Source organism: Nicrophorus vespilloides, unplaced genomic scaffold, assembly GCF_001412225.1.
Source record: "Nicrophorus vespilloides isolate i.1.1-1 unplaced genomic scaffold, Nicve_v1.0, whole genome shotgun sequence".
In the NCBI taxonomy this organism is placed as follows: Eukaryota; Metazoa; Arthropoda; class Insecta; order Coleoptera; family Silphidae; genus Nicrophorus; species Nicrophorus vespilloides.
Window position 1 is genome coordinate 94,488 of NW_017097445.1, and position 20,944 is coordinate 115,431.

The 20,944-nt window shown below is 29.2% G+C and overlaps 1 protein-coding gene across 2 annotated transcripts in view; it reads right to left on the minus strand.

The window, feature by feature from the left end:
- The window catches only part of LOC108560102, a 47,333-nt gene extending 31,019 nt beyond the window's left edge, over positions 1–16,314 (minus strand). For both annotated transcript variants that reach the window (XM_017917551.1, XM_017917547.1), the window contains exon 1: positions 16,237–16,314. The gene's annotated coding sequence lies outside the window, so the exon portion shown is untranslated. The remainder of the gene's footprint in view (positions 1–16,236) is intronic.
- Positions 16,315–20,944: the final 4,630 nt, after the last annotated feature.

Genomic DNA, 20,944 nt, shown 5'->3' on the forward strand with positions numbered 1-20,944 from the left:
ACTTCACGACATTTCCATACGTCCAGAGTCATCATCGTTTGGCCATACAATTTATATTCATTGTTCGTAATTCCGCCTCGATCATCGTGAGCAACAGTTATGTCATACGGGCCGCAATCAATTTTCGTTCTCGATGTTTGCATAACGCTGACCAAACGGAATCTGTTTCATAAAACCTTAATAATTGTTTACAATCTAAGGAATTAGATGCTCGTGTGCACATAGAAACGCAATCAAACATTTAAATAAATAATCATTTCAAAAGTTTCATTATATTACGATAATTAAGATCGTTAAGGTTTTTCTTTTGCATTACAACAAGTTCACGTTTATAAATAATACGTGATTTAATAAGAAATAAAATAGGAGGCGGTTGTAGTTCCACGCAAAAGACCACATCACACCGTGGGAATTATGACGCCCCACGTTGGTCGCTAATTTATAACGCTCTCACGCCAATTGCTCATGTTATGGGAATCCAATTTTCTATATATTTGTGTAGTTTATTTCCAATAGACCACCTCGAAATTATAGTCTGCATTGTTGATCGTGACTTGTACATTAAATTGTAATACAATACAGATTTTGTTCATTTAATTTGTATTAAGCCCTTTGATTACATAAAAATATTATAGTCAAATTTTTCTCATGAAATTGGGATATGCCATATCAGAACGTATAAAATGATATGTTTAAGAGCTAATTAATTCCTGTTATTATAATAGCGGCTACAATAATAGGCCTTGAACTTTTGAAGACCAGAATCTCTTCTGCAATTCCAATGTTAATATACTAATGTGCATTTGTTATTCACGAGTACAGCCAAGTGTTAACGCATGTAATAATCAATTGGACAATCTTTAAGGCTTTGAATTGGATCACATTAAACGCAGCAAAGACGAACAAATTACAGTGTACAACGAAGTGTAAAATATATATAAAAATGTGTTTCTTTACGCCCGATTTGCAGTTATTATTTATCAGTATGTAATTTGCTGCCTGAACTCATTTCATTCATGTGCAATAAGGAAATTTCTCCGCATGTTTCGTATCCGAGAGCTGCGCTTTGCGTTCGTGTATTTGTTTGTATTTTGTTTTCGTGAAAGTATTTTGTGTGGGCAGAATCGAGTTTTCCACTTTGGTGACTGCCAGAGACCGAGTGGCGACGGCATCGAGAGATTGCCCAATGTTTCAGATCAACGAGAAAGAAACACGCTCGCAGCTAAACGACTACTAAAAAACATGAAATACTGGCCAAAATTCTTTATATGCAAATACGCACATTTCTGATGGCTTTTTTTTATTGCCTCCTCGTCCAAAATACTATTAATCTTGATGGACCGTACATAAATATTCAATATTCCCAGCCTCCAATCATATACACTCAATGAGTTTTAGCTTCTTGTGAGAACCAAACTAAATGTTAGTAGTATACATTCAACCTTCAGACTGTTAATCCGTTATACACGCTATGAAGATAAATATCTTCATTCGAAGATTGTACAAATGTAGTTCATATTCTAGAGCAGTTTGTTAACCGATCACCAGTCTAACGAACAAAATATGTTTAAAAACTATGTTTGTTGTTTGATTTGTTCACAATCCGAGATGTTCGGACCTTCATTTCAAAATACTTGATTGTGTAGCAGTTCTTGATAGTTTTGTGTTATATCGTAAAGAAAGTAGATGCAATGCAAATTCAGATTTAGAGAAGAAACATTACATTTTTATATTTGCACAAAACTACATTTCTCGTTGTATGTTAAAAAAATCTATTATTTAGCGTCTAATGAGTTAGTGAAAACTGTTATTTCTTCTATTTGTTTGTTATTGAACTATATCAAATTATCTAAATAAAATACTAGAAGTTTAATTAAAGCAGATATTTTGCTTAATAATTAATCAATCATTAAAAAAAGTATAGTATTTGTTAATATTCTAATTATGAAAATCTGAAATTATAAATGTAATTTCCATTTCTATATTTTGCTATAAAAGTTTTTGTTTTCACTATCGGTGCGTCATGATGATGCTATTTCAAAAATTGGAATAACAAAAATACGGAAAAGGAGAAGGTGTTTATTGCCGTAGTGAGAGTGTGCATAAAACTATTTTCATCCTATATTTATTATCATGTGAAGCAATTCTGCAAAACAGAGTAAAAAGAAAATTTAACAAAATATATATTTAAAAAAAAATACAAAAATAATTCAAAATTTCAATATAGAAATTAATTTTCTTCGATTACTGCTGAAAATATACATCGATGATAATTATTTTTTGGGATAGATGGATTGCTGTGACTTTGATCTCCAGTTTTTGACTAGAAATGAGATTATTTACTATTCGTTTTTAATTAACATTAACCAACTTAATCGCGCATCCTCGAGGATTTTGTTTATACCAAAGACTTCTCCTAGACTTTAATTTTAGTTTCTCCACTATAAGTATGACTTTATTTATTTCATAGATATCAGATTTAAATACTCGAATTGATGGAATATTACTAATTAGAAAACAAATATACATTAAGTTTCTTTGTATTCCAAATATTTAGTTCTACTCTCAAATCTTCAGTGAATTTAATAGAAACGAAACTTTTAAAATACACATTTAGTGAGATGACTTCATTGTTTTGAGCAATTTTCCTTTTTTGGAATTTTTCATATTAGGAAATGTAAAACATGTGTCAAATTTCTATAAATGTTCATCATCATTCACCAACAAAGTTAGCATCAACAACTGTTTTGACAAAATTGTTGCCTAATTTAGATATTCGACTTTGTACTTAGTCAAAGCTATTCCCATCAATGGCAACATATTCTATAAAAAATTAAGTTCACGGTTGATGGAATCTTCTTTACCTTTTTTGGAGCTTGTTCACTATGCGTAATTTACAGAAAGTATTAATAAAAGTCGAGGAATTAAGATAAAATGCAATAGAATAATAAACATATTTTAAAAAAAAAGTGCTTGCATGGAAGAGCTTTATATACATGGAAGCAGTCTGGTAAAATAAAATGAGAAGATTATTGTTTTAATGTCTATATTTAGAGGTTGATACGAGTGGCGCCCGTCGTGTATTTTTGTCGTGGCGTTTTCTTCTTCTTCTTCTTCGAACATCTTCTTTTTCTCCTGTTGTTTTCTGGTATCCGCGGACGGTCGGAGAGAAGATATTCGGCGCGTTTGAAATTTATTAGCCTTTGATATATTTAGACTTATAGAGGGGAAAGAAAACTAATAGGCACACTCTCTTTATGTCTAATTTAATTTAAACACACACTGCATGCAAACCGCTTCAAACGTCGTCTACTTTCGACTAATATTATTTTCATTGTGACGAAAATAAGAGGACGAAAACGCACGCTCTTTGGACGTATTGGACGGACCCCTCTTTCAGTTTAACCAAAAACATTATCTTTACGTTAAATATAGTTGCCACGCTCTTGATGCTTAAGTGAACTTTCCTGTTCCGCGCAAAATATTTCTTGTTTTTCATTTACCTCTTATAAATATTATTATTTTGGGAGGAAACCACGGTTTCGGCTATTTATAGACGATTCGTTTATCCATTCAAGCATCTCACCGAAACAATTTTGCGATTATATTTACTGAAATTCTATACTAAATTAAAGATTCCAGTTAACAAATACATTAATTATAAGTCAAATAAAAAAATACAACTCACATATATAATACATAAGTAAAACATGGCAGAAAACTTACAAATAATTCCTACATAAATAACCACAAAAATATACAGATTTGTTTTAATTAAATCTCTATTTTAAGACCAATTTAAGTACAATTAGTAACATTAAGTAAAACTTTACATAATTATCCGTAGCGTCATAATTCTAACTTGTAGTCGTTTCTGCTTACACATATACTTATTTCTCTATTTAGTCGCATCAAATTAATAGAGACTTGTTTATGATATAAACAAGCCAATTAAGTTGGTATCAAAAAAGTCCAAGAATACAATTTCTTGATGAAAGTGAATTTAATTTCTTATGTTTAAGTTGTTAATGAAATAAGAAACAGATATATACGAGATGATCTCAAAAAACGCATAAAAATAAACGTAACAAAATGAGATTTGAAAAATATCATTTTTCTCAATTAATATTTAGTTCGTTTTGTAATTTGTTATAGTGAATTTGTACTAATCGAAGCCGCACTATGTAGTATATGTTAAGTATTAGAAATTGAAAAAGTGTATGATTGTCGTATTAAATTAATGAACAAAAATATTATTTAAAAAAATACATACGTGAATTAGCAACGTTGAAACATAAACAAGTCACATTAGGTAAAAACAAATATTGAAGTATTTATGTTAATTATATATTTTAAATTACATATTATCATTAGCGAAAATAATTAAAAGCACTAATTGGCAGAAAACAAACAATAAAAATTAAACAAGTCGAAAACAATTAAAAATATTTATCGAAAATGGCATTGCACAAATATTATAAATCGAAATTTCAATAGCACCATCATCATCATCGTTATTAAAAATTTCGCGCGATTATCACAAATAACAATACAAATGACCATCAATAATTGGTTTGTTTTCTTCGTTGCCTCATGTCTCATGTCTACATTCTCGCACGGTGAATCACGTAAGGTTAATTCCATTTAACTCAATTATTCAATGATAATTACAGGTCACAAAAGCTAATTAGATAACAAAACACAAAAAAAAATCACGAAGTCACATGGTGTTCCAATTATTACATTTCAAACCTGATTCTTTACGCATTAGTAAACATTGTATTTACATCGCTATATTGGTTTGGCAAGAAAGAAATTTCGTATTTTTTTTGGTGTAAAATAAAACTCTTTTTTTTGTACATGAAGAATAAACTTTCTGGGAACTTTATGATGCCGCACTTATAGAACTTTTGGATCTTATCAGCGTAAAACTGAACCAAGCGCAATTTCAGGTCATCATAATTAGTGAAAGTTTTACCATTTAGAAAGTTTTGCAAACTTCGAAATAAATGATAATCTGATGGTAAAAAGTCAGGGCTATATGGGGGATGCAACATCACTTCCCAATGAAGCTCCAATAATTTTCCACGAGTTACCAAAGATGTCATTAACATCAGTAGGTTAATCAGAACGTTGGTTATCTTTGAGTGGAAAATTTTCAGAACGGATTTGTTATAAACCAATTCTGACACATGCATTCTGTCATACAATCAACATCATACACTTCATATATCTCTTTGAGATCATTTACGGAAATAAAAAAGTAAAACATGGCGAAAATGTAAAAATGACTCTAAACTAACAGCTGCAAACAAAATTAAGAGAAATTTTCTTCCTAAGAAAATTGACGTCTTTCAAATGACAGAAGAAAAAATCATAATATTGACAAAAGTCCTTCAAAACAAACATAATTATTTTCTTGCTTAATTATTTTCTTTATTAATAACTAATAGAAAAAATAATTAAATAGATTTATTTAGTTTAATTCTTGATATATTGTAAAATGTATGGTTTGGTGAGAATACTTTTAATGCTAATTGGAAACTCAACTCACAACGCAACAGTGTGAATAAAGAGATTGTTTTCAATTAATTTCTTATCCTTACTTTTATAAGGATTAAGTATGTAACCTTTCTCTATTGCATATTTTCTAATTATTGCATATTAATAATATGTTAGAGCATTTCAATCGGTGAAGAACATATCTAATTACAATTTGCCCTTCATGATCAACAAAGATTTACATACATTCTTACATTATTTCACTTAATTAAACCAACGACACGTTTATTCCATTAACACTTATGCAGAAAGTTTATGTAATATTTATTTGCACGTTATTAAAATATGATCGAATATTATTCAAAATATACATTTTCAAACTGGACTAGGAAAGACATAGCTTTTATGTATTTATTTTTTCTTATTAGAACTAATTTATTGGTAAAAACAGTAATTTTATGTATAAATCAAAGAAATACAAAATTAACTGAATAAAAAATGAAAACTAATTTTTATCAAACATAATTTTTCAATGATCCAAATAAATCTATTCGGATTCTATAATATCAAAATTTAAAGTTATATTCCTATAAACTATAGTTTTTGGCAAGAACTCAGGCTTGAATAGAAAATGAGTTCTCGATTTACGAATATTCTGTTTTTCGTAACAGAAAAATCTAACAAATTTAAGATAAAGGAAATTTAAAAGAAGAATCTTTTGGGATTCCTTAAATTTCTATTTTTACTTTCGTTTTTTCCAGTGATCCGTATGGATTTAACAATAGCCAAAACAAAAAAGTGTATTAAAAGAAAATAGAAACAGAGTAAGAAAATACTAAGATTTATATGAAATGAATAATTTGGAAAATGTTCAAAATTAATTTGAAGGTGGGAGCTAATAAACATTTATTTATTTGCGGAAAGAAAAACAAAGATATTTGCAGTGAAGAGTGCAAAAATTGAACGTTGTTGTGTTATTAAAATTAGATCTGTGATGTTTTTAAGAATATGTGACGACGATTTTATTTTTGATAAACATAGGAAAAGTTTCACCAGTTTTGTTGTTGATCTCTGAACAGGCACAAAAACTGTCTTCGCGGAAAACATGTTAATATTTCGCTTGCAACAATGAGATTCTCCCGTACATTGAGGTACTTTTCAGACAATGCGGCTCAAACAATAATTGCCTCAGAAATCATCCCCCTCCCGAAAAACGTATTAAATTCACCCCTCCGCCATGTGAAAGCCTCATGCGTTATCTTGACGTGCGTTTAAATGCGATGCCAAAACTTTAATATCTCTCGTACATGCTTGCAATGTGAAAATAGGCGAGATTAGGGGGAGAAAGAGAAGCTGCTGCTTTTGCTGCTCCAACTGCAAATTCCAACACAGTTATTCGACTCCTCCACGGTTGACGAAAGTCCAATTTTCGGTATGCGCACGTGCTTCGCAGAAATAAGATGAAAATGTAGTGGATGGAACAAAACAAGTACATCCCCTCCTTCAGTTGACTCGAGATACAGGAAAAACAAATATAAATTATAACATGTCGGCCGTTGTGTACACTCCCTCGCATTTTTACCTGGTATCTTAACATATTTAAGTGCTTTCCGAAAGTGGAAATGTTATTTTATCGGAGCCGCATTTCCAGGAAGGTTCTGGTAGAAAGAGACCCTTATTCTTTTTCTTCCATTCCGCTACCTCTGGAACCTCCTCATTCAGAAAATAAATCCCTGAATGGGGATCTCAAATCCGGGCGGCCGTTGAACACAAATATTCGAATATGCGGCAACGTTACACCCCCAAGTTTCAAATTGAAATCGGAGAACTTCGAATTAGGTTTCTCGCAGATTCACGAGGGAAATATACCCGGAAAGTTTCGAATTATTTATCAATTAGCGAGGGGTGATTTTCCTGTTGAAGCATGAAATGATGGATTGCGTTCAGTTTCGTTGTGAAAACGATGGCGATATCACATAAATAATGTTTAATTTCATTTAAATTGCGCCAAATTTGAATTATATTAGAACCATTTACGATTTACTGCTTACTTGTTTACTCATAACATTTCAAAAATTAAACTTTACTTTAGAGACTCATTCATCACTGCTACTAATATTAATCCATTTTTAAAACGAAATACACGAGAAATCTTCATTTATATTAATTTTAATTTTGAACCATTTTTGGTCCTAATCTATTTCTAAATGAAATACATAATAAGATAATGCATCATTGAAATGCAAGTTATAAATTTATTTTAATAATAATATTTCGAATATTGGAAAAATCTAAGATAATTGATGAGAACAATTCCGATTGGACTGAATGAAACGTTTCAATTATTTTTTTGTTCAAAAACTCGTGATTATAATTAACACGACCGCAACTGTAAAATTCTAAATTAATTGTTGCGTAACAATCATTCTTCCAAGAAAGTAATACAATTTGATGTATTTAAGTTCTAATGCTATGATTTTGTGATTTATACATAGTAAAGTCATTATCTTGATGCAAGCACATAATTATTATTTGATAATTCTTTGAATTCTACATAAGATACAAATTCCAAAATTATTCTTCAGTCTGTAAGCATCCACTCCTGGATTTAGACTTCTTTCATTTTTTCCACGTCGATCTCTCCTGTGCATTATATATCCAATTTTATTATGTTCTAGGTATATTCTAACATGCTATCAATTTGGTGGGATTTGGTGATTACAAAAGTGTAATGTATGTTTTGAGATACATCCAAGAAACTAAACGATCAATTCAACTAACGAAACTGAAGGAAGCAATCAAAGAACAATGCAAATCCTCATACATCTTTGGTAATTCATGGTAAATTATTGGAGCTTGGTTTGCATTTCGAAAATTGCAAAAGTCTTTGAAACTAATTAAAAACTTTCACTAATAACTTGAAATCAGACTTGGTTCAGTTTTATGAAACATAAAATTATTGGAAAGACAAAAATAGAAACAAGAAGTTTTATTTTACACTAAAAAAAACGAAAGTACTTGTTTTGCTTAAAAGCAATAATTACTGCTATTCTATAATTTACAAGATAAGAATACTAAATTAAATACTTTAAGTAATTATAACTTGTTCAAAACATTTGCTAAAAAATAGTTAAAGGTAATAATTTAACACGTAACTCAGATAGAGTGGACGCATCGGTAGATTACATTTTGTAGTGTTTACATCATCGTCACGCATTATTATCGCTCTTCCGTTCGCGAGCTTTTTTTATCATTCCAATGATAAATCAGCTTTCTGTTGTTTTTGTTTTTCAATTCCCGTGAATGGGTTTTATCTCTGACACATTTTTATTTACTAAAATAATATGACTATCTTTGTTTTTGTTTGTTTTCTACTACAAAGTACATGTTTTGTTGCACTCCATATTTTTTTCCTTAGAAAATATAACATAGTTTTTCCACAGAAAATGTATTATTTAGTTAACAGCAGTCTACATATTTTTACTTGGAAAATAATATATTATTGTTTTAAATTATTTATATTTTATAAGTTGTTTAACATTGAGAGGATGTTATTGGTTTAAATTGGGAAAACCAGATATACGTGTTTACATTGAAGAGATGAGACGAAATTCTACGTGCGCATACATTAAACGGATTATTAACTCAATGTTATATAAGCCTATCAAGTTGAGAATCTGAAACTGTTGACATTTTATTATATTTTCCGCCCACAACAATTATGTTTTATAATATGAGTGACTAGAAAAAGACCAAAAAAAAACAGTACTCTTCTAAAAGTGCGCTTTTATTACATGTTATTTTTGCCGTAGGTGTGTTTTATGCTTGTCTCTGGGTGTTTGTTATTCACATGAAGCTCCTAATTCGAAAACCATTCGTGTGCTACTATAATAAATATACGTATATAACTCTTAGTTGGTTACGTAATCAGCGCAGTTAAATTATCAAATGCTACATATATAAATAGTTAAACAAATAACAATACCTGAATCATTGGTCAGCAATGCTTTCGCATCCGTTTAATACACGTACCAGGAAAGAGGCAATAGAACAGTCGAGTATTCAAAGAGCAGGAGAACTGGATACACGAAACTCTCAGTATACTAGTGAACACTGACCTTGCCTTGTGTAGTCATAAAACGAAACAGTACGTTCACACTACCTGCATTTACACAAACATAAACAACACTCTTAAAAACAGACAACAACAAACAACAACAAAATAAATCTCATCCGCAATTTTACACTGCTAAATTCATGCGAGTATTATAATTATAATGTGGTATCATCACTTTAGAATGATTAATTGTTATCCTCATATACAATAAATGCAAATATTTAATGATGTCTTGTGTTTATATTTGGAAGTACAAATCATAAAAATATATAATTATAGACTTAAAATTCATATTTTTTCTTCTAAATTAGCTTAAAGACTGAGATACAAATGAAATGTAAAAAGTCAAATTTTGCGCCCCTAATTTAGTTGCGCTCGTGACAGACGCCTCCTGCCACGCCCTAGTTAAAGCGTTGTCGCTCATAAACATTATAATTGTTTTTTCCCAAAATAATTCCATTCAAATAACTTTATTTTTAGAATGATTAAATATTATCTTTATACATAACAAATGGAAATAATATATATTTAATGTAGTTTTATTTTTATTTTTCTTTATTTGGAAAGTCCAATTTTTATATGAAAACAAATTTTAATTATACTTAAAATCCAATTCGTTTCGATTTTATTTTTCTGTACCTCGGAAATTATATTTGTATTTCTAAAAATAATCTCATTCATTTATAAACAATACGAATTATTTTCACTTAAAAGTAAATAAATTATATTTTATGTCTATTTCATAATGATTTACAGCATATTTTATGAGAGCTTAAATGCTATGTGTTGCACCTCTTTAATAATTTATTGATCTTTAACTTCAATTTAAATAACTTTACATATAAAACAATTTATTTGTTTTTCATATTTCATCTTTAATTATTAATACTTTTTTGATTATAATTGTTGCAAAAAAATAATTTCATTATTATAACTTAATATTTAACACTTATGGGTCAAAATGACCTGATTATTAAATATTACAACAAATACAGATTAATTGTTATTATATAATGAATTTTACTTCATTTAAAACTGATTTTATTGCTCAAAACAATCTGGGCTATTTTTTGAACAAAAAAAAACACCTCTTTCTTTTAGATGTAAAAATCTGTTCATTAAGATTATGATATTTGCAACCAGAATACTAAGATTTCGGGGAATCTTTTGTATGCACATTTGATCATAATTAAAATTCAATAGATTGCGAGTGAAAACAAATATCAGGTGGGGTCACTTTGACCCATCCGTAGTTAGTAATTACGGATTGAGGACGGAAAGACTGCGGTAAATAGCCCTTTGTATATTGTTATAAAATTTAACATAATATCTTTGTACTTTTATAATAAAATTCAAGTAAATATACTATATTTGAAATTGTATATACAGAATTTAATATATTACGAATCCGAACGTTGAATTTACATTCGTTTGAAAAGCAATTTGCTTTAACCTAATTTATCCTGTACTTCATTTTAGCCACTTTGTAATCCGATGATCAAGCGAATATCTTACAGAATTGATTAAAATTCAAAGAAACGCAGTAAAGCTCGCTCCGAGCCGGCGAGATTTCAATTATCTAAGTGTATACAACCGTGTGTAGAGTAAGTTAAACGGGTTTTACGTAATACATCTATCTCATGCCTTGCTCTATATTTACTACAATATAAATTACAGGTTTTATTTATTTTTTTATTTAAACATATCAATTCAATTGTAATACGCCGTATTCATCTCGGTTGTAAAAACAATTAACAGTAAATTTAAGGTATGTACTTGAATGTGCTAATTTTATTATATATGTATTATACATTTGTTGAGAAATGATTTCGTTATTTTTGTAGGAAAATTTCAGAAGAATAAATAGAATGCAGTTAAGCATGTGATTGGCATGGGTGGATTTATTTACTATCGAGTAAACCAAATACACGCCTCTTCAAATTTAGATTGATAGTACATGTAACTACGTAACAAATTAAGGATGTAAACAAATGCGTCATTTTGGTTTAAATTTGTTTTTATTTAATTCTATTCGTATATAAACTGTAGCTTAGTGTTGTAAACATTGACATGTGTCATAAATAACTGTCAATAGTAGCAACTACTGCCATCGCTTGTCAATAATGGAAATGACAGTTAAACTGAAATTCTAAACTACATCATAAGTGAATTAAAAAAAAATATTTTTCGCGGAATTATCTTCTATGATGTAAGTCATAATGTGTATGTTCCATTCCAAGTATATCATCTAATGAATGTATATTACTACAATATTTACTTTGGTGAGTTCAATCTAATAATGTATTCTGGCAACGGCAAAAGTTTTACAATAAATATCTAAGCTTTAACGCCCACGCACGCTACGATTTACCATTATTGTTGTTTATGCTCATAACCATATACATATTCTGCAATAAAGGGGTGCTTTCTGTGGGGTGTGAATTTATTCCGGTCGTTTTGGGTAGTCGAATCAAATTTCGACAAAATGTTTCGTATAAGCAAACAATAAATCCACGCAATGATAAGAAAAATGAGTACGCCGTGCGTAACGCGCGTTATGTAAGTGGAACGAGGGTAGGAAGGAAGGAAACTGTTTCGGCAGCTCACATATATTTCAATGTGCCCTAAATAGGATATTCCCTCTTTAGATTTACTCTTCATTTGATTATTCGGGTGCGCCTTGCAATTGCCTCGACCGAATAGGCCTGAAGGATAAATCGCATGAAGCGGTTGCAAATCACTTTGATGGCTCGTGCTTGGATGCATGCAACGTACATATTTTCAATGTTCCACTGCTTTAATCAACCTTATACACGTCACATTTTCAACGCACACTTGGAACGATAATTTGGTGATGGCCTACTCGGAATTTCAATTGTCTAAGGCAGGTTTTCCCAAACTTTTTCTGCAACGAAACATTTCCTAAATCCTGAAATGATCACAACAACTTGTTTATTTTGTAGGATATGAAATAACACATAATCAATAAAAAAATTTAAAAAATAGAAAAAGCATTCATTTTTTATTTAGTATTTATTTTATTCCAAGTTTTCAGGGAACACCACGAAACATAGTTTGGGAAGCCCGGGTCTACGGATTGTTATACTTAAATACTAATTCCTTCAGATTAGTATACAAAACAGGTATCTAAAATCAATTTAAATGAAATTAAGTAAAAAAATAATGTTACAGACAGAAACTACATGGTAATCACAAGCGTACGATAGATTTCATACAAAACGATTTATTAAGGTTCGATTAATACAGGACTCCGATTAATTATCTTATAGCACTTGCATATTAAGATAAACGTTTACAAAACTTCAATATAGAAATACCTCGGATAGTGCGGGTTCCTACAATATGTTGCACTGTTTGAAACCTCACTAATCAACGATTTTAAAAACCACATAAAAATAAACAACACACTGAATACAGGAAAAAAATAATTATAGTTTCATGACAACTTATTTTAATTAAAATATGTGTCTAAACCTAAACAATCATAAGAATATTAATGTTAATATAATTTACATAGATTAGATTATTAAATAATTTTTAAATAACAAAAGAACAAGTAGATGATATTCAATACTCAAAAGATAATTAAAATACGTTAATCCTAATTATAATACTTTCCTATTATATTTAAATGCATATTAAAGTTGCCTATTATAATAATGAATGAGTTAATTTCCGTTTGAAAAAAAAACGTCATTAAAATGTCATACAGTGTTGTTTTCTCTCTAATTCTCTTTACATTCATATATGGTATTGTCATTGATGACATTGAACGTTTTCGAGATAGGAGAAAATAACTTTGGGCTGCAATTATCTATGTGCGTTGCGTGGTTTACATGGAATACCGACGCACGCACGTCAATTTTATCTGGTGTAAAGTACATAGTAAACACGCACTTATACTACGCATCAACAGAAGGCATTCTCGGAGAGATTTATTTTTATATGTGTTCCATTATAAACTGTACTTTTTCTTGCTTACTTCACGTTGTGTTATGTTTTCTTTATTTTTTAAAAAATTCCATGAACCATGGCTTAGAACGGACAAACAGCGTCAAGGAACTTTGAATAACAAAATACCGAGTAAATTACTTTAATCTAAATTCGTTTGGAATCAGGAATTATCAATAAAGCATACGTTATTCAATATTCCTAAATGGCATACAATAAATATATTTGCAAATTGAACGTTATGTAGCCAACATATTTGTTTGTAATTGCTACTTTGACATAACGTGACAGCTGTCATTTCGCGACTCAAATTTTGGTAGGTTGAGAAACGCTGGTATATGCTATCTTTTTACTTTGTGTAAATACACTCAACAAATTTGTTTACAGTTATACTGTGACCGAATTGCTAAGAGTATTTCATCATTATAACACAAGGTGACAGCTGTCATTTCTCCTATTATAAAAGATGAAATACACTACGCACTTTTCAAATGTATAACAAATTTATAACATTTAGATTAAATTGCTGATGATTTTATATAAATATCCCATTTTTTAAATATTTTGTATATAAAAAAAACAGTAGTTGATTATGGTTATTAATATTGCCGATATAGGCATTAAATAATAACAATTATCCTTAAAAAGTGTGAGTGTATAATTAAAAACACTGTGAATTAAAATTCAAATAAATTACGTTTTATTGCCTATTTAGTATTTGTTGAAATGTAATGAACGTTATTGCCATTCAAGCATTTGCCTGTTAATAAAGGTTACACTTAATCACTTGTTCATTTTACGAAAGCCGTAAATAACGTTTTAAAAACGGATTTTACGGATTACTGAATTTAATAGCACAAACATAACATAATAATACATTTCCATATTACAAAATGTTATATAACAACAAACTCATTTTCTCGGAATTTCATTTCGTACATTTTTGAGCTGCACACTAACAAATCATCAACTCTCCGCATATAAATCAAACTAATGTCTTCCTTTACACTTGAATTGTATTCAAAACTAAATTTCTTCAAACGCCAGATTAGAATATTCTCAGAATATCTAGGAAAGATCTTTTATGATACAAATAAAAAATTCCTCTCACAACACTTTTGACACATTTCAAAAACAACAACAAAAAACATATTTATATATCAAATTAAAAACTGAATATTGATATTACATTGAGACAATTGATGATTTACATACAATAGTTATATGCCAATGAAAAAACGTGATATTTAATTTTTATTGCTTTAACGAAGTATTAATAAATATCATTTACACGCAACATTGTACGCAATTTTGTTTCCACGGTCGTATCTTTGGATTTGCACTTAATTTATGGAAGCATTAACATGTTATATAAATATCAAACCAAATTAAAAGCTACCTGCAGAGTGCACAAAGAAAAAAAAACGCTTATATCATTGAAAGGTTATATACATTAAAAATATATAAAAAAAATATTGTTTATTATTTCAGTAAATTAAATATTTATTATATTATTGTATACATAAATATGGATACACAATTCTTTTATTTTGCTCATAATTTTAAGTATTTTTTTTTTAAATATCGGTATCAAATTCAGATTTACATGTATGGTACACATTTGATCCATATCGCTTCAACCATTAACTCGGTACGAAACACTAGATCTCAGAAATGCAGCTTGAATTTGATATTCTTGTGTAACGTTAAATGGTTAGAAGAGTACAGAGAAATAAAACATTAAAAGAGTAGAATGCGGATACGTGATATCTTCATCTTTCATAAGTGCTTTTGTTAGAAGATTGTTATGGTATCTCCCGTGCGCATGTTAGTTGCAAGTGTATTCGGTATTCTACAGCAGTATTTCCCAACCTATGGAAAAGGACTACAAGTAGCAAAATCCTGGTTTTGGGAGGAATAGGTGGGATTTGGCGAAGTATACAAAATTAATTATCTTATACTGTAGGAGATTGGTTAATGAACATAACTCGTTCAAAGATGATGTTCATTATCCGAACATGTGGTTATTGTCCGAACATAAAAACTATCACAAAAGTCCAACCTTATAATTGCTTATTGGATGTGGAGAGACCAAACACCATTTACATGCAACAAAGTATAGACTTTAACGATAAGCCTTTTCATATGTGAAGTAGGACCAGACATGAACAATTCATATTGTCATGCAACAAAGTAGAGACTGTCATGAATTATCCAAATATAAGATATAGAAGCCACAGGCGGAATCAGCAATAACAATTCCCATGTACTTCTAATCATAGTTACATTCGTAAGTAGAATAAAATTTTAGAGTTAGTCTTAGTAAAAATTACCCGAGAATACAACATAATATTAGCTGCAGAACTACGTTAATAAATAAACTTGTTATAAACAGTAGACAGTGTCCATTTTCCATCACTAGGCCAAGAACTGTCCGATTTGTTTGCAGTTCGAACACTTTGAGATATGGTGATTTTCGTTTTCATATTTAAATTGAGAAAATTGTAGGCTTATTATGCCTAATTGTTTTTATATTTTTAGGTATTCTACAGAAAGTCATTAAATAATTTCTTAACAATTGTTTATTATTTGTTAAAATGCAAAAAAAAAGGAAATTTTCAATTATTTCTAATTAAAGTACTTACATAATTCGAAAAACGATTCAGAGAGATTTATTATGTCCTGGCGATGTGTCGCTAATGTGTTCGACAATTTTCCACATTGGTTCTGAAAAGAAGAAAACGAACATTGAAACAAAAAAAAAAAGAAGTAATCTGTGAATCATTTTGAAATAAATAATTGCATAATTGTTGGAAGATAGGTAAACAAAATGTAAAATCTATTTATATACAAGCATTTTCTCGTTAAGAACGTTTTCAGTTTTCGTATCTCGTACGTAAAACTTCGCACGTAAATCGTAATGTTCGACTGCGGCCATAAATCCATTCCACATTTAATGCCGAAAGATAATAGGCAACAACCAAATACACGGAATACGTTAATGGGATTAATCGAAAGTGCGTCATGTATTCCACCGGTCATGGTAGAGGATGGGATCGTTGAACTTACCAAAAATAATTTTAGCGAGAAATAAATAACCATATTTAATCCTGTTCGTATATCCTTTGATGTCCGAAGGTTCAATGTTCAAGCTTAATGAAATTCCGACCGCAATCCAACTAATTATTGGACATAGAACGAACGCATTTACGAAACAAGAATAAAGGCCTCGAAGATGAGATGAGTCAAAACAGCGAGATGGATAATGAGAAAAGAAGAAAGGAAAGAGAGAAATAAAAAATAATGTCGATGAAAACGTTTCTTTTTTATTTGTTTAGTTTGGAGAGAGGCCAAACGACTTTTCATAACACCGCAAAAGAGTTTTTGGTAAATAGGCCTGCCGAATAATACAATTTGTGAAATGCTTCTTCTTGCTACATTCATGTACGATGAAAAAATATATGGAACAAACGATAAATTTGTCAGCGAGAAACCTAAAGAACTATGTATTTGTATGGAATTTACATTGAATTATGATTGTTTCTGTCAAAATAAAATCAAATTGTTTGTAATAAGTTCATTGTATTATAATGAAAAAAAAAAATCAAATCCTGTAGTGACTTCGATCGAAGCCAGACTATACCAAGAATTATATTGTACAGGCTTTACTTAAAATGAATGAAATCAAAGTTCTTAATTATATGTTAATTACAAATTGGATATAGTTCTTTACTTCCAATTAATTTAATACTTTGAAACTATCTCACTTTAAATCAAGTTGTTTCAACAAATCTAAAATCGTAAACGTTTTGGTAAAATGTACAAATTTAGTTTTTAGTTTAAATCTTACTATGCAAAAACTACTAAAAACTATATATATATCTACTCAAAAGAAAACAATAAATTATTTTTCGTGACTCATACTCCTTCAAAACGTTTTTTTTTTAAATAATTAACAATAATTTCCCAATTAAAATTTTCTATAAAAAGGGTAAAAGAATAATTCAAAATAATATTAATTTGTATTTATGTAAAATGATTTCTTTTTAAAACTACATAAAAGGAACAATTTGTTAATCTTCAAATTATATAAATTAGTAAAAAAAATAAATCGTAATAAAAGTATAAAATAAATAACTTTCTTTTATAATAATATTGCGAAAATCAATGTATTGTTGTACAATACATTGTAGAGATAATATGTGGTTATCCATGTCAAGAGACAATTAAATATAAAGTGTTTTGCGTATGTAATTATAATGACGAATATAATAATAGTAATAATGTATGCAGGTAAATAATTTTGCATGTTGCAGGTGTACTACATTCACAAAGCAATGCCACAACTTTGTTGCATTCGCGAGTTTCGAGTTAAAAATAATTGCGAAGGTTGGAATGTTATAAATACAGGGAGGGGAAGCATCAGGCCAAAATGTAAAGCAATAATCGCCTATAATTGTGGCGGTTCTCAGTAAATAATTACGTTTTCCGTTTTATCCTTATTTATCTGTTTTTAGCAACGAAATATTTAAACGCATTTTCCAAAAATCTCATTTTTTTTAGATTTTATATAAGCAAATACCTCGCATAGTACGACTGTAAGAAACCGGACTAATTGAGGAACTAAATACATACAAAAATTAATGGAAAAAAACGATTATTTATTAATAAAAAATAATTAAGAAAAACGCAATCCATGAGAATTGTTGCTTAACTTTTGAATGCTTTAAGAAGATGATAATTATATTTATAAATTGAGTGAACACAGTTGAATCAATCATTTTTTTTTAAATTTGTAATTGACAAAGTATACAGATATATCGTTTTTCTCGATTTATCTGTGTTCGCTAATCCAGATCCATAATATTTGTAAACAAATAATTACACTCACTTCGGGTCGAGTTGCATATAATTATATCGTCATATCTAGTTTCGTGATGGAATTTGTATAATCGATAAGAATTTTCAAGTTCGGTTCGTACAATTTATGCACCTTCTTATCTCTGGATATGCATTTTAATTGAACGTTTATAAATAGAATATTTGTTACCGCATTCACCGTGATTTTATTATAATGTTAACGTTGTCTATAAACGTACGTTTATTTAGATTTATAGTATTAGTTTTCACTCACTTATTTATACTCAAGAACTAACCTTATTTTTTTGCTTAATGTTCTGCAGGAGAATTTACTTTTAGTTTCAAATATAAAATAATGTAATTGAAATGAAAAATAATGACTGAATTTTTGTTATTTTTTTAAAATATTTAGTTAGGTTTATTTACTTTTTATCAATATACAGTGGAACCTCGCATAACGAGTTTAATCCCTTCCAAAATTTTCGGATTTTTACTAATTAAAAAATGCACATAATATGTGTTCACAAGTTTTAAAAATATTGTTATGTTATGTTCGTTATGCGAAATTCATTTTGTTCGTTAAGCGAAATGCTCGTTATGCGAAGTGTTCGTTAAGCGAGGTTCCAATTTATATAAGAAAATTAAGTAATAAAGTCACATTATAAACATTCACATAATATAAAGAATGTAGTCAATAATTTGCAGAAAAACTTCCTAAGAAATACACACACTACTGCAATCACTTTCTAACATAATTCTCCCAATCTTATCAACGAATTTAAGACAAGTGATATTTTCTGATCGTGTTGTTCTTGTTTAATTTGCGAGGGAGGGTGGATTACTTTGAACGTACCAAAATAATGAAAGTCCGAGGTCGTCGAGCTGTTTATATCTTATTCAAGATTAACAATAATTCCATAGAAACGATTGGAACTTAATTGTATTAAGGTATTATTGATTAACGATTAGTTGCGAGGGCATTGAAAGGGATCTAGAGCAGTCGCGCGCGTCTCCAACAAGTTCACCCCTCACTCATCCTAACGTGTATTATTATCCAATGGCAGAGTGTGCGGAATTCAGGTTGATCGTGGAATTCTCAATGAAACATGCATCAAAACTGGTATCGACTAAAACCACGCGTATATTTAATTAAATTACTTGATAACATTATCATTTCCAGGCCAGATAATTTTTCGCGTCTGCCTGTTTTTTGTGTGTTTGCTCTCTCCGTCCAAAGTAAATATTTATTGTAGGCATGATAAAATTTTACCAAATTTTATTATATTTTAAGTTTAGGATTAACATATGGAAGCTATAATACCATGTATTCACATACATTTTGTCATATTCCTTGTTCCTAATTACCCAAACTTTCAACACTATACTGATATGAAACTATTTATTTCCACATTTACATTATAATATACAGAGAATATTATCACTGCAATCACACAGTTTATAACTTATATTTTGGTTTTTAAGTACTATTTTTTGTATAGATCTTGAAAAACATTAATTAGAATTTATTCTGAAAAATACTTCACTATTATATGGACACATGAAGACAAAAAATATTTATGCATCAAATAAATGTGTTAAATCTTTAAAGTCATAGCTAGTTTAACGAATATGAGCTTCGTATTTGCTATGTTCCTGAAATTTCATCAATATTTGAATTTCAAAGTGGAATAACTATGGTTTAGCATGTAGGAAAAAGGAGAAAATCAGTTTTAAATGATGTTAGCTTCATTAAATTATAAGAATTAATCTGTGTTTGTTGTTTAAATTAATAATTTGTACTATTTTTCTTTAATATTTAATAATCGGGTCATTTTGACCCATTGGTAGCACTTGTGTTTATTTATTTGTACTTTGAGTTATATTAAATTTTTTTGTATCTTAAATAGTGCTTGAAATTCTTCGTTATCAGAGGTAACGTTAACCGATTTTCTGATCAATATTACATTTTCCATGTTTCCATAAATAATACTTTATCATATACACGTAATTGTTGATGAGTAAACTTATTTGTTTCAAATCAAATTTCAACAAACATATTTTATAAACATCATTTACAATTCTGAATAATACATGATTACATTACATCACATCATTTACAAAAAAATGAAATTCTTATTTATATTTTTCTTCAGAATTTTAACAAAAATAATCCTGAAATGACTAAATTTTTAACCGTTTCGAACTGTTATTCTGATTAGACTCGATTTCATTGCATTACACTGAGTAAATATTTTTCATTGGCTACAACTGACTCATACAAATATTTTTCGCAGCAAAATAAATATCACTATGTTTAACACCATGTGGATTTGTCATTCAAATCCTCAACTCGTGCAATTAACACATGCATACAAATTGGAAGTGAAACATTTAACAACAACAAGAAAAATACACAAATAAATAGATTCATAGCAGTTACTTTATTTTTATATTTATCCAAAATAAGTCCAAAAACTTACTAAATCTCATAAA